General features: G+C 36.5%; 1 protein-coding gene across 6 annotated transcripts in view; it reads left to right on the top strand.

Annotated features, from left to right (window-relative positions):
* The first annotated feature begins 12,159 nt into the window (after window positions 1-12,159).
* Window positions 12,160-14,062, top strand: part of LOC135697833 (phospholipid-transporting ATPase VD) — a 169,158-nt gene continuing 167,255 nt past the window's right edge. For 4 of the 6 annotated variants that reach the window (XM_065217676.1, XM_065217675.1, XM_065217674.1 and 1 more), the window contains exon 1: window positions 12,160-13,448. The gene's annotated coding sequence lies outside the window, so the exon portion shown is untranslated. The remainder of the gene's footprint in view (window positions 13,449-14,062) is intronic. The other 2 variants (XM_065217672.1, XM_065217671.1) reach the window with 2 other exon arrangements.

The following is a 14,062-nucleotide window of genomic DNA, read 5'->3' as shown; positions in this document are numbered from 1 at the left end:
GCTGGATTCGTTCTGTAAAATATAATTTTTACCGAAAGTTTTGTAAAAATATAATTTTACTAATTTTCCGCAATCAAAACTGCTGAATTTTTGTAAATTACATAAATTTACCGAAATCTGCAAATAAAAATTACTGATCAAAACTGTATCGGTCTGTAATTCAGTGATACTGTAAAAAGTGTGGCGAATGTACTGTAAAAATAATCTTTTACAAAAAAAAACCGTAGTACAGTACCAGATTATTGTAAACATTACGGAACAGATTTGTGAATTTAATTCTGTCTAACTCAGCATTTGTCGCCATTTCGTAATTGATTTCACTTCGGTTCTCTGGTGTTAAAAGTAAGTACTTTAATGTTGTACTATAATCCTTGATTCTGGACCAGGTTCTGGACCAATTGTTTTCAGCCACCATAGACGTAAGCTGGGTCTAATGCCTTCATCAAATCAAATGCACTTGTGTGGTTTACTTGTTCTCAATAACATGGGAGTATTATGTTTGTACGAACGCGAATAAACGTTTTATGAGTCAATCGATTCGTTTGGTTTGTAATCATCATTATTTGAATAAAACACACGAAAGAAAATCAATTAAAAATCATTACTTTTTATTCATGCAGGTAAACAATTTACAGTTATTTCGGTAAAAATTATAACTAAACCATGAACCGAAGGGTTTTCCATCATTCTGTAAAATTTACAATTCAGTTTAGTAAATTTTGACAGCTCGAGGTTAAAGAAAATTTACTGAACGGATTGTAAATTATAAAATTACCGAATGGATTACCGAATGTTCAGCTGTTCCATATTCGGTAAAAAAAAATACAGTATACTGTAAATAAATCTTAGTGTGTATGGCTTATATCATATAATATACGCTGTCTTGCAATGAGCACTAATACATAGGATTTCCAGTGAAAACTAGATGTATGAGTGTTCATTGCAAGACAGCCTATCACGCAGAAAAATTTACCGTCGATACAAAAATATTTGAGGTAAATTTAAACGTAAACTCAGTTTGTTCTGGCCACAAACATAAACTAGGTTGATTTCAAACGTATTCTACGTTTGAATCCATTGATAATAATGTTTAAAACCAAAATAATGTTACGTTTATTTTAAAAATATTCGTGTTGAAAATAAACGTGAATATTTTTGATTTATTTGAAAACTATATGCGATCAAAAATTAATATGTTTATTTTAAATATGCTTTTCATGTTTAAAATAAACAAACATATTTTGAAATTATTTAAGCATTTGAATGCTGAATAAATCAAAATAAAATGGATAGCAAATAAATGGAAATTCCTGCGATTATGGAAAGTCTGTGGATGTTTGGATCCGGGGGCCGTCGGGGTGGGTTTCCGATCCGATCCAGTTCAGTAAAACCGGTGAAACTTTGTAATATTAGCGTCATTTTGTCGTTTCTGACGCTGGTCCTCATACCGGCCTCTTTCTAAGCAGACTTGGAAAAACACCCACCGGCACTGCGAGCCGTGCAATAATATTGCTCCCCGTTCAAAGCTAACACGCACTCGGTTTCGGTACCTCTTGTCGGCTCGCCACCGATACGAACAAGAAACCTGAACGCGGAGCCGTTTTATTCGGCTTGGTGCCGTGCTATGGTTATTCGGTGCGCTCCGTGCGGCTCCGTGCCAGCACGCAGAAAAAACTATCGTCGTAACAAAAATATTTGAGGTAAATTTAAACGTAAACTCAGTTTGTTCTGGCCTCAAACATAAATTAGGTTGATTTCAAACGTATTCCATGTTTGAAGTCATGTGAAATCAATGTTTAAAATAAAAATAATGTTACGTTTATTTCAAAAATATTCGTGTTGAAAATAAACGTATTTATTTTTGTTTGGTTTGACAGCTATGCGAACAATCATAAATATGTTTATTTTAAACATGCTTCTCATGTTTAAAATAAACATACATATTTTGGAATTATTTTAGTAGTTGAGTGCAGGGTAAAGCAAAATTAAACGGTTTGCAAAGAAATGAAAAAAAAAAGATCTTCGGGCAGGGCATCTTTATTTCTCCTTTTTGGGTGCGATTAAGGGTGACCTGTGGGTATTGGTGTCCTGGTCCGGGATGCGAGGACCCGTCGGGGTGGGTGTCCGGAGGTTCCAGTTCAGTGGAACCGGTGAAAATTTGTGTTATTAGCGTCGTTTTGCCGTTTCTGCCTCGGTTTCTGCCACTGGTCCTCATACCGGTTTCTTTCCATGTTCGATATCGGAGGAGGATCCGGAATGGATGGCCGTTTTCTGGTAGGTTGAGCAAAGCTGGGGCAACTTTTTTCCGAATGAAACAAGAAGGAAATAAAAAGGCATGACACGCTAAAAACCGTTTACCCAAATCCTATATTGTTGAAATAAACATGCTTTTGAATTTAATCCTATGGGAAAACCCCACAAACAACTGTCATTCTGTGCGTGAAGCATGGCGGACTGTTCCGTACTCTGTCGCTCAAATGAAAAATCTCAAAGTGGCTGTTCATTAACTACGTATCCACCTTTTTGGGATTCTTGACCCCCCTGAAATATTAAAATTTGTATGGACCGTGGACAATTGCCAAACCCCCCCCCCCCCCAACCTGTCTACGTAGTTTATGAACAGCACCTAAGGAACTATCACACTGTGAAGAGCCAATGCCGTCAAAGCGAATTAATGCAACAGCGATTTTCACCATGTAGCATTAATGCGGCAAATATAATTGCCTTAAAACCATAGTTTTTTTTTCCGCAAAGGTCAATTACAAGTTAATTGTTTTGTTCTTATTTTCACTGGCGAATACAATTTGCTTCACTATAACGTTAGGGGCTGTTCATTAACTACGTAGACAGTTTTTTGGGATTCTTGATCCCCCTTCCCCTGCGTAAACAATTGTAATTACCAACCCCTCCCCCCTCTAAACTGTCTACGTAGTTTATAAACAGCCTCTTATTTAGAAAACTTTCTTTAGTTTACGCAGCGCAGCACAACATGTACCAAACATAATCGTACACGAGAATGATGAATGGTAAAATTAGCACCAGAGCACCAAAGAAGTTCTGTATTAACAATAGAAAAGGGCCCTCCAGCATTTGTAAACAAACCGTTCTAAAGACCTTTCCTCACTAAGCGAAGGCCACCCACGCAAACCAACGACATATCATGTAGGGGAAACTTTCCCTTATCCGATGATGGTGTTGGTTTGCGTAGGCGGCCTTTGCTGTGTTAGGAAAGGGCTTTAGAACGATTTGTTTACAAATGCTGATGGGCCCTTTTCTATGGTTGATCTAGACATTTTGCTTCACCCGGTTATTCATAATTTTCAACATTTCGAAAATGGCCAACACATCCGTATCCGAACGGACCCTGTTACTGTCGAGAGAAATGACGGACGCAATTAAGAACGCGTTTTAAGTTAGCTTCGCACCATGGATTCTTATGTAAAGGGAAAACCTACTTGCTCATTTTTCTAAACTATTTCAGAACAAATTTCTTGAGTTCATCGAGTATAATTAAACTATGAGCTACTTGCTACCACTTCCATTGAAAAACTCAGTTTTGACAAAAACGCAAATGGGACCGAGTATAGCGCATCACTAACAACGAACGATACGAAATCATGAGCTCCGTTGGCTCCGTGCCGCACGGTGGCGAGCCGAAGCCCGTAGCACCACGTTTGGGTTTCTCTTTTGGTTCGGTGGCGTGCCAACATGTTGCACCGACACCGGGTGCTTTATCGAAGAAACCCAGTGCTGTGCATACATGAGTAGGTTGCCACCGAGCCGCACCGAGCGGTGTTTTTACCAAGTCTGTTTCTAAGTTTAGTGTTCGGGGATGATCTGTTTTTCTTTCGACGTCGGGTGGGGGGCGAGGTGGAGGGTGAAGATGATATGGGGATTGGTATCAGAAACGACGGATTGACGTTTTTTTTTTTTTTCCTCTGTTCGGGACATAAAACTACTGCGACCAGTAATTTGATCTATTGTAGTATATCCCGTGTCCTTAGTTTAGTGCATGTCGTATTACCATAGGTATTACTTCATCACTATTGAAAAATGATGAAGTATTCGGTTTTGATACAGTTGTCATTCTTGCCTTCATCGCAAGGAATCGATTCTAATTGAAAGGTTCCGCTATTTATACCCTTCGGAGTGTTGGAACACCCTCCAAAGGCGCGCTCCTTTGTCAGTCAAAATTGGATTCCTTAGCAACAAAATTAAGGAATGACACCGATAGTGACCATGCATCAGAACCCTAGTCTTAACCATTTCAAACCAGGGAACAACGAATAGAAGATTAGGAATCACATAGATGAAGACTAACTAACTCATTTTTCCTTGTTTCAAGATCATCCTCGCTCCAGGCAACCCGAGGACTTATCACCAACAATCAATACGAAACTAACGATTTTAAATTGGCTCACCACTTTAGTAGCCTATTGGTCCCAAGCAAACGATTAACGTACCCTATTCTAGTTGAAATTCTATTACTACACTATGTTTGTTTTGATTCGCTATGAAAGTTTGACAGATAACATCAGGGGTGTGTGGATTCATGCAGAACATGCAGGGGTGAGTGAAATAGCTTGGGACTGCTTGGGACCGTTGTTCTAGTACTGAGTGAGCCAAAAATAATAATGATTTTCTTCGGGACCCAGTGGTCTTAGAGTTACCTCTATGTTGGGACCGTTGTTCTGGTACTGAGTGAGCCAAAAATAATAATGATTTTCTTCGGGACCCAGTGGTCTTAGAGTTACCTCTATGGTTCAAGACTCTCACAAGATTAATGTATAAGGTGTGCTTGCTTAAAATTATGAATGTATTTCACCAAGAACCCTACAGTTAAAATTGTGATGTTCCACCGGTTTTGTCGAGCTTGGAACACTTGCTTGCGTGGGTTTCCGGACCCTCTACTTCGGTTTCACCGCTTGCAGGCCGTTTTCGGTTAAGTTTGCCGAATGTAAACAAGAAGGAAAAAAGGACACGCTAAAAATTGATTACCTAGATTATATATTGTTGAAATAAACATGCTTTTGAATTTAATTTAAACATACATATTTTTGTTGAAAACATGTTTTTAATTTACTTCGAACTAAGTAAATGAACAAAATTTGGTTCCGTGATTACATGATATAAGCCATAGCAACAATCAATACGAAACTAACGATTTTAAATTGGCTCACTACTTGACTAGCCTATTGGTCCCAAGCAAACGATTAACGTACCCCATTCTAGTACTACGTAATGTTTGTTTTGATTCGCTATGAAAGTTTGACAGATAAAATGAGGGGTTATTGGTTTTTCCTATGTTTCGAGGGGTGAATCGATTAGCTTGGGACAGAAGAGAGTACCAGAGCTGAGCCAAAAAGGTGAGCACGTTATTTCGGGACCTTCTAGTCTTAGAGTTACCTCTACACTGAACGAATTTGACATATTCCTGTTATGTGGAAGTCTAATAAATTTGCGCTATAAGATAATCCATTGAAAATGATATGATTGAAAATGTGTCAGGTAAATTCTATATGAATATCTGATACATTTACAATGCTGATAATTTGGTAACTTTTATATGATCGTCATATGATAAATGAAAATCGATTAAATTATAATAATTAACTGAAATGGATTTGAAACCCATAAGCATAAGCTATACTTTTCACCACAATATAATATATGTGTCATAAATCAATCGAAGTAAAGTTTATGTGAAAATAACATGAAATTTACTTCTTCTTTTGACACATATAATTAATCGATTTCTAAAAATAAATTCGAAAAATAAACATCAGGCAGTGGGAGCTTTCACAGTTGTGCCTTTTTTTTATTGTAGCTGATTTGGGATTCGATCAAGATCTGTTGAGGTGTGATGCTTTCGGTGTCTGTGCTCAATTCCACTGGGCCACGGCTGACTTCAAGATTGAGCTCGTTCAAATAGCATGAAGTAAGAACAGCTCTCCCGACATGGAATGTAGTGCAACTTTATGCTTGTTTTGCTAGAGTTAAGACAAATAGCACTGACAAATTTATGTTCCGTTTCGGTGGTGTGGTTTGTTCAAATCTTTCTTAATGCACCTGTGTGCAATAAATCAACGACTAAATTATATGATTTGATAGAACTGGCTCATGAAGTTCGAGTACTACTTAGGGCTGGAATCTGAATTAGCCATGTAGAAGGCTTACAATTAGAATCATAGCAAAGTAAATATTACAGTAGAATCATTTTTTTTTTCAATCTCAATACATTCTTTTCTGGAACCAATTATCATATGAATGAGTGTACGTTAACATCGTTGAAAATTGTTTCAATAATTTATAAAGAACAATCATGTAAGATGTATTTTATTGGGAGCGATATTCATCCCAGAAAAACATGCAAAAACAAATGCTTGCTGTTGGATTTCTTAAAAGGCATTTCTATATGACTATTTAATGATTGGGATAGATCTGTTTACAATCTTTAAACGTCAAAAATCAAAGCAAGCTATTACAATGAGATATACATGTTTTCCTATACTGCAAAGTTAAATGACAGTCCAATAGTTTCTACATGTCTATTTACACGCGACATATCAACAAACGTCAAAAATCAGTAAAAGCAACTCCAATAAAATATACATGATTATCTTATAAGATATATATTTTAGTGAGCAATATTCATCATGAAAACAGGTATATTTTACTGAATTTTCTCATAGTGCAAACTTATATGATTTTCCATTAGTTTCTAGATGTCTGTTCCCACCCATGACATATCAACAGTTTTTCACCATGAAATATATCAGACAATATTCATATACTTCTTACCTTCGCTAACCACGTTCGAAGCAAAGTATTATCAAGTACTAAGTATGTGAAATTACGATAGAAATCATTCCATATCGCAGTCATAGTTTTTAAGTGATAATCCAATGGAATCTATCAATCATCACATAGAATGAATAAATCTGCTGACATTGCTATGTTATAAGATGGATCCAATAAACGGTACATGTCGATTTGTTTCAGTGTATGGCCATAGTCTGTACACTGAACCAATTTGACATATTCCTGTTATGTGGAAATCTAATAAATTTGCGCTATAAGATAATCCATTGAAAATGATATGATTGAAAATGTGTCAGGTAAATTCTATATGAATATCTGATGCATTTACAATGCTGATAATTTGGTAACTTTTATGTGATCGTCATATGATAAATGAAAATCAGTCAAATTATAATAATTAACTGAAATGGATTTGAAACCCATAAGCATAAGCTTTACGTTTCACCACAATATAATATATGTGTCATAAATCAATCGAAGTAAAGTTTATGTGAAAATCTTCTTCTTTTGACACATATATTTAATCGATTTCTAAAAATAAATCGAAAAATAAACATCAGGCAGTGGGAGCTTTCACAGTTGTGTCTTTTTTTTATTGTAGCTGATTTGGGATTCGATCAAGAACTGTTGAGGTGTGATGCTTTCGGTTTCTGCGCTCGATTCCACTGGGCCACGGCTGACTTCAAGATTGAGCTCGTTCAATTAGCATGAAGTAAGAACAGCTCTCCCGACATGGAATGTAGTGCAACTTTATGCTCGTTTTGCTAGAGTGAAGACAAATAGCACTGACAAGTTTATGTTCCGTTTCGGTGGTGTCGTTTGTTCAAATCTTTCTTAATGCGCCTGTGTGCAATAAAACAACGACTAAATTATATGAGTTGATGGAACTGGTTCATGAAGTTCGAGTACTAGGGCTGGAATCTGAATTAGCTGTGTAGAAGGCTTACAATTAGAATCACAGCAAAGTAAATATTGCAATAGAATAATTTTTTTTCAATCTCAATACATTCTTTTCCGGAACCCCTTATCTTATGAAACAATAACAAACAAAGATTATTCAATACAGTATCATTGTTGTTAGCAATATTTACAATATCAACAATCATTTTAATGAGTGTACGATAACATCGTTGAAAATTGTTTCAATAATTTATGAAGAGCAATCATGTAAGATGTATTTTATTTTGAGCGATATTCATCCCAGAAAAACATGCCAAAACAAATGTTTGCTGTTGGATTTCTTAAAAGGCAAATCTATATGACTATATAATGATTGGGATAAATCTGTTTACAATATTTAAACCTCAAAAATCAAAGGAAGCTATTCCAATGAGATATGAGATATATATGTTTTCCTATACTGCAAAGTTAAATGACAGTCCAATAGTTTCTACATGTCTGTTTACACGTGACATATCAACAAACGTCAAAAATCGTTAAAAGCAACTTCAATAAAATATACATGATTATCTTATAAGATATATCTTTTAGTGAGCAATATTCATCATGAAAACAGGTATATTGTACTGAATTATCTAATAATGCAAACTTATATGATTTTCCATTACTTTCTAGATGTCTGTTCCCACATATATCAACATGACATATCAACAATTTTTCACCATGAAATAATATCAGACAATATTCATATACTTTTTACCTATCGCTAACCACGTTCGAAGCCAAGTTCGAAGCAAAGTATTATCAAGTACAAAGTATGTGAAATTACGATAGAAATCATTCCATATCGCAGTCATAGTTTTAAAGTGATAATACAATGGAATCTATCAATCATCACATAGAATGAATAAATCTGCTGACATTGCTATGTTATAAGATGAGCAATATAAGTGCTCCCAAGACATCAAAACGATTTGACGGAAATGTGCACTTCTATCACACTTTTTGCATTTTTTGGGACAGTCCAGTTTCAGATGCAATCAGCAATAAAAGATACTTTGACTATATATGTTTTTAGTATTACTTCTACGTGAAGTCAACGATTTACATAGTTGAAGATGCTAATTTCAAATAACAGACTGTAGTGGTAATTTTTATACGATAGATGGAGTAGATGAAACCATAGAGTTGATAGTTCCGTTAGAGTACGGCAGTGTGAAGATTGCATATAGATATTAGAATAGAGAGCTTAGGACAACTTTTAAGGAAGGTACAAATCGGTTTTTTCATCTCTCTTTACCAAACTCCCCCTTTGGAGAGGGACGGTGAGGGGTGTACACCCCCCCCCCCCCCGCCACCACTGGGACACCCCTTTGGTTCACTTGCGAACCATCAATACTCTTGCATATAGAATGGACTATACGCTTGTCTACGTTGGTACCCCAAGAAATTCTTGCTTTTATAATATTCAATTATATGTGTCGTGACGGTAATGAGAAATCGACAGTGAGCATGCATAAGGGCGTATCCGCGATGATCGATTCTCTTCATCGATTTTCTCTTTGCATTGCTACAACTAAGCGAAACAATTTTCAAGAATTTGTTCAATGCAGAGTTGTAACAGGATATATTGGCTATCAAAAACAACAGCAAACGAACCGAGAAACGTAAATTCTAGCGAGTTATTAACGAAAGAGAAAATCGATGAAGAGATTCGATTATCGCGTTTACGCCCTTATGCATGCTCACTGTCGAAATGAACACAGAAGGGAGGTAGCGAAAACCTTCAAATGTTGCTGTATTCGTAAATATCGGAAACGCAAATAGTGCCATCATTATAGGGAGCGATGGTGATGTTGACGTCTCGGTTGACGTTATGTTCGTTAAATTTACGACGCAGTCTGGGGTGAGAGTAAATCGTTTTTTCGATGTAAAAACGATTACAAAATTTAACACCTATTTTTTTCAAGATCGAAAAGATCAAAAGAAGAGATCGATGGACAAAGAATCGATCCGAAAAATCGGAAATCGGAATGAAAAAGATCGATCTTCCAAAGATCGATCCAAGATCGCCCAATCCTAGTTTATAATAGAACGATAATAATAATTCATATTTGACAGTACACTCATTACATATCTAATCCATATGAATTTCACATAGCTTTCCTGTGATCACATAGCTGCAAATCTCACCACAAAATCACATTATGATCGCATAAATGTTATGTGAAATTCGAATGAATTCCATTGATTTTGATTATGGATGAAAATCATGTGCGTTTCCAATCGAGTTTCCAATGGAAGCTACATGAAAACTATTTTCGGTGTATGATAATAAGTTCTTATCTTCTTTATTGTTCTGTAAACTCTATTTTGAGGCTACTCAGTGACTGGGTAGATCTTACTTATTTTTGTATGCTGTATGAATTTGTCAAAAAAAAGTACGGATACGAATTTTGGCCATTTAAATCAAAAATATAAATGTTTATACTCTAAACATATAAATTACTCAAAGCAAATTGAATTCAATTCAAAAGCATGTTTACAAATATATCATATTAACAATGTGATCCATTCATGCCTTTTCCAAATATTGCAATGGCGACCCGCAAAATATCGCTTCACGCACCATCTATAGCGTTGAAAAAGTTCTGCAACAATCATTCAATTACAGTCGAGGGGTGCGTTTATAGCACTTAGTACAAACATAAGAGTCACATTATTTTCATTAATTACATTGTGTATATAAGTTTAACATTTGTCTGACATGTCACTGTTGTCATCAAATAAAATAATATGCTGAAATACATTCATTTGAAATATTTAAAAAAAGAATCATTTATTATTATTATTATTATTTAGCTTTATTAAGGAGGCTTTCAGCCTTGGGCTGGTTCGCCTCCAAAAGAATCATTTGGTTTACCCCTCGTGACGATAAACAAATACATTGGTAGCCTTTACGGCCACAGAGGTGCTTTCATCGATAAAAATTTGGTTCGCCAGCTAAGCGAAAGAGTGGATCATATTGTTTATGTAATATATTTGTTAAAATGCAATCAAAAGTACATAAAGTAATTAATGCGTTTGAAGTAGAACTGATGGTAATTAAAATTATCCATGTAATTAAAAGTATTGAAAATGTAATTAATGTACTTTAATTACGAAATTTTGACTGTAATTAATGGAGTTTAAAAGAAGTTAATGTTCTACATTGTGTAATTAATGTAATTAAAGCAGTAATTAATGGAATTAATTTAATTACAGTCGTTGCCTGCGTTGGAGTTAAAGGTCATTGCGTGCCCCTAGAGAATATGCAATTTTCTCAAAAGTAACTTCAAGGTGACTACATATAGGTGTTCTAATGTGTCAAATTCATGATTCAGCCATGTTGGATTTTTGTATGGGACAGCGACCGAGTTTGTTTACAATTTGCTCTAAAACCACACTTTTCCCCCTCCCCGCGACCTCCTCGCCTATATACACGGATAGAAATCTCCTTATACTTTTTGGCAAATTTCTATTGCTGATTTTTCATAAAATGTATAAGTCAACTAATAAGCAGACGCCAGGCAAAATGTTAATGAAGACCATGTGTCGAATGAAATGTACAAGCGATCACACATACTTTTGTGCATTCTTACAGGACCTATGTGGTTTGTCTTATGGTATGTATAAGGCTGATGTTTTGGCAAAAATGTATAAGTTAAACACATGAATAAAATAATTGATTTTCGTTTCGTGTAGTAACAAAGCTGTATCACCATTTATATACCCACCATGAGTAACTTATTGGGCTGAACTATACATCGTTGGGTCGAATCTCTCGTTTCTTTTTTGACAACAAAAACTCCTTCCTTTTTTGACAACAAGGCTCAAAACAAAATGAAGAAAAAAAAGAACTCAACTTTCGGGAAGTATTTTTTTTCTCCGTGTGATAAAAATTATTAAATATTTAAAATACTTTAAATTCCGGTTCATTTGATAAAGATTCGGGATTCTTACACTCTAATTTAATCATTATTATTGTCATACTCTTACCAAACTGCATTTGGCACAAACATTGGATACCAAATTAAATATTTATCAACCTACAGCCATATTGCCTTGATCCAACATCATCATTCTAATCATTCATGATTCTGCTGGCCGTCGACATCAATGAGTGCAAACAGGTAAGGCCCAGAGAATTTGTCATCTCTTTTGCTCATGTGCTGTTTAAATTATTGATAGAGAATGACATCAAACTGTGCCATCCACGTATACAGCACTGGAACAAAAGAGATAAAAAATTCTCTGGGCCTCACCTGTTTATACTCATTGTGTCGACAACATCGCAGCGCAGCCGAAGCAGGAGCAGTACCCGAACTAAAGAGCGAAAGACTCGCTTCGTTCGTTCGGTCCGGTCCGTTCGTCACCCCGTTCAGTTGTGTTTGTGTCTCGGCTTCGTGCGGTCGTTTTCTTCGAGCGTCGCGTCGTGTGGTTTCTTGGGTTCTTTCACACCGGAATCATTCTCGCTCATGCTGCAACTTCACCACGCGTACTACCTACTGTTTTTAGTTTATCTTTTCGCTGGAACTTCCATCGTCATCAAAGGGACATTGTTGTAAACAGTCAGTGACAGTAAAAAATTTGGATGTTTTTCTGTTTGAAACCAGTAGGAAAAGAGCAAAAGACTTTATTATCCGTCAAGAAGTCGTAATATCGTTTCGGATTTGTCTTGTCTCCGTCAGCCGTGGTGTGGTGTGGTTCAGGAACACCTTGATCTGCTTCAGCTCTGCGTCTGTTGCCGTGCGAGAGGAAGGAGTTTTTCTTCTTGCTTTTTCTCCCGCCGCCGACCACGACCACGGATGGTTGTGGTGGATAGTGGAGCGTTTTGAGTTGTGTGGTGTTCGCGTTTTTGTTATTTGAACAAGAGAACCGAAGGATAAAGGAATTCCTCAACAGAGAAGAGTGCGATGGACTCCGGGTTCTGGCCGTTCTAGCTGCTGGCAATGTTTTCATGGATTGGACGGTGAACGCATGGATGGACCAGCATAGTGTTGTTTAGATTATCGACCTTTCGTTTGGATTGGAGCCGAATTAAATTCAGAACGATTCCGATCTGCTGGATAACGGTAAATGTGCGTAGATGTGTGAGTTGAAAGATTTTATTTTTTAGCCTATTGTTTACGTTCCGTCTACCGTTGGCCAAAGTGTGTAAACAAGAGTATGATTAGTGCACTGACGAGGGCAAGTAAATAACATCAGTATCTACCAGTAGTGCAACGACAGTGACGACAGTTTTATATTGCGCAAGATATTTTTGAAGAAATAACTAAATGGGACCCAAGTGTGGAATGTGTACCTTAATTGATGATTAAAACAAAGTGTAACTATTTTGCAACGCAACCAACAGATCAAGGCTAAAATCATCTGTGAGCTACAACTGCTTCAGTGCACCAGTATAGAGTGCTCGTTGAGAGCCCCGGTGGTGGTTATTCTTCTGAAAAGGTTTCGCAAAATGTCATGTGGCAGCAGCACTTCAGAAGCTGGTTGGTTGGCTGACAGTGTTTGTGCAATGTGATGCCCGAGAAGAGGGAACGAAAACGGAATAAGGCAAAGATCTCACATTGATCTGATGGTGGAAAGTCCCTGGTGGCGGCTCGTTGGAGGAGAATAAGCCGTTCTCTCAAGTGGTACGGCACTGACGAGTTTGGATTTTTGCAGAAAATCTTCAAAGACATAAGGTAAGCATTCATCGAGGTTAATTGTTTTGCAACAATTTTAATTTTGTGTGGTTTATGATATTGAATTGAACTCATGTTTTTCGTTTGATGAATTGAGCTCAGTTGGTTTAATCATATTCGTAACTAAATGCCAAGGAATCCTATTGAATTCTATCACAATCGAACATTAATTGGTGTCGGCCGCCACCAATGTGTATGCCTTTATAAAGAAAGGCACATGTCACTGATTGGTGGATTTACTTGCTTGTATGGGAAAGAATTCCTTAAGTAATGCAAAATCTATTTAATTTGTACAAAAAAAACTGAATAAATTTATCCACCTACGGGGAGATCTGATCTTTCTTGCGTTTTTAATTCATGTATCGTATGGTGGGTTTTGAAAGAAACTGGAAACTACCCAAGGTGTACCCGGAACATGTTCGGATGTGCCCAATGTGATCGTGAGCTCTTCATATAACCTTTATTGCACTTTTTTTTTTAAATGACATGTGATTAAATCACATGTCATTTAAAAAAAAAAGTGCAATAAAGGTTATATGAAGAGCTCAAATTTTGAGGTGTCACATGACGGGTTTTGGTCCTAGTAAGAAACTGGGGAGGACCTGATACCGAAA

Source organism: Ochlerotatus camptorhynchus, unplaced genomic scaffold, assembly GCF_037179485.1.
Source record: "Ochlerotatus camptorhynchus isolate MF236.1 unplaced genomic scaffold, CSIRO-AGI_Acam_v1.1 ptg000078l, whole genome shotgun sequence".
Lineage (NCBI taxonomy): Eukaryota > Metazoa > Arthropoda > Insecta > Diptera > Culicidae > Ochlerotatus > Ochlerotatus camptorhynchus.
The sequence above is the reverse complement of the archived record's forward strand: the minus strand, read 5'-3'. Positions and strand labels throughout refer to the sequence as shown.